Consider the following 2278-nt stretch of genomic DNA (forward strand, 5'->3'; position numbering starts at 1 on the left):
CGTTTGAATGTCTTTTAGTAGATTATTAAGCGGCGGCGGGCGGGAGGAAAAATCACTATCATTTTTACACACTTCACTTAATTCACTGGCAAGCACTAATCTGTCAATAAGGAACTTTTGACATTTAAATAAAAGGTGGTTAACGGTTCCTTCTTCAGCTTCACAGAAAGTACAGATATTGTTTTGTATTATTCCTAGCCTGGCAAGGTGTGAGGGTGCAGTATTGTGTCCATAGCGCAACCGGTTTATAGTAGTGATAAAATCTCGACTGGCTTTTTGCAGGTTATTATACCATGGTTTGGTAGGCAGACTTTCCTGAATGCTTCCGTACCATCTTCCTTTTCCTTGGTCTTGATCTTTGCTCCACATTTGTTCCCATAAATTGTTTACAGATATATTTATACATGACAAGTAATCAGACATAGGAATGTACATAGCCTCGCTAACATCAAGGGCGTTTATACCCCTGAAGGCAACACTATCCGCTGTTTCATTGCCTGTGATTCCTTTGTGAGAAGGAACCCACATAAATGAAACATCTACTCCTTTAAGATGATACTTAAATAACAATTCTTTAATAGCATATAAAATGAAATTAGTTTTAAAATGAATTTTCAAATGTTCCAAACCTTGAAGCAAACTTAAAGAATCACTTATTATTAGAAAATATTTACAATTATTTACATTACCAATTCGCAGAAGGGCCTGATAGACTGCATATGCCTCTGCAGTAAATATGGTACATACTTTCTGCAGAAGAAAGCTCTGAGTAAATTTACATTGAGGATCATAAATTGCACTACGCACATAATCCAGACCTTTGCTACCATCAGTATAAATAGTGTAGTAATTATTATCAGAGAGGAATTGTAACATATCTACATTACTATTAATAGAATCAAGTATTTTAATTGGTTGCATTATGCTTTTGTAATAGGAGGAATAACATGGCCAAGGATGCTGCTTTCTAATTTTAATACAATTATTTTCAATTTCCAGAAAAATGTGAAACAACATTGGAGAGTTGCCAAGAAGGAGACCCTCTCCAGTTGCCAAAGGACCAGACACATTAACTCGGTGAGGTAAAATCTTGTTAATAATGTTTGTGTTATTAGAATATAATAACTTGAGGCAATATCTTTCAGCAAGAATTAGGCGTCTTAAGATAAGTGGCATGATATGTGTCTCAACTTCCATGGCCCTTATAGGAGTTGAGCACATTGCTCCAGATATAATTCTCAGAGCCCTGTTCTGCAGAATATCCAATTTTTTTGCATGTGGACTATTTATATATGCCATAGCACTATAATCAAAATGGCTCCTAACTATAGCTTTATATAAAACAGATAGAATCTTGGGATCAGCACCCCAAGAGACACCAGCTAGACATCTTAATATATTTATACCTTTCAAACTGTTCTTAGAAATATATTTTACATGTTCTTCAAAAGTCAGCTTTTGATCAATGATGACACCCAAGAATTTTTTGGATCTTACTCTATCAATAGACTCCCCACTGTACATAATATTGCAAGTTGGATCATCATCACCAAAAATCATTAAGCTGCTTTTTGTGGCATTTATCTTTAAATTTAGTCTATTGCTATAATACATACCTAATTGATCTAAGGCTCTATTTAGGTTATTTATGGCAATCTGCAAATTATGGTTACTACTGTACAAAACAATGTCATCAGCGAATTGGAGAATATTTACATTACTAGTATCTACATATTTACAAATTTCACAAGTGTACAAGTTGTACAGTAATGGTGAAAGTGTGGCACCTTGCATAGTGCCTTTAGAAGTTGTTCGAGGCCCATGTAAAATATTATTGTATTTAACAAATAAGGTTCTATTGGTTAAAAAATTATATATCCACTGGCATAGTCGGCCAGGTATACCAACATCAGACATAATATTGACTAGGATAGCTGGGTCAACATTATCAAACGCTCCTTGAACATCAAGGAAAACACAAACAGTGTGTGACTTTAAATTATTTGACATTTTCAGGTCGGAGACGAGTGAAATGAAACTATCAGCGCAACTTCGCCCTCGACGAAAGCCGTACTGCAAATATGGAATGATACCATTAGCCTCCACAAACCAATCTAAACGGACTTTGATCATGTTTTCAAATAATTTACCAAGGCAAGACGACAAGGAAATTGGACGATAGGAACTAGCCTGTTCTGGAGATTTATCTGGTTTAAGTATTGGAATAACACACTGTGATTTTCACGATTCAGGAATAATTAAATTAAGCCATAATAGA

This window comes from Cydia amplana, chromosome 1, assembly GCF_948474715.1.
Source record: "Cydia amplana chromosome 1, ilCydAmpl1.1, whole genome shotgun sequence".
NCBI classification, from domain to species: Eukaryota; Metazoa; Arthropoda; class Insecta; order Lepidoptera; family Tortricidae; genus Cydia; species Cydia amplana.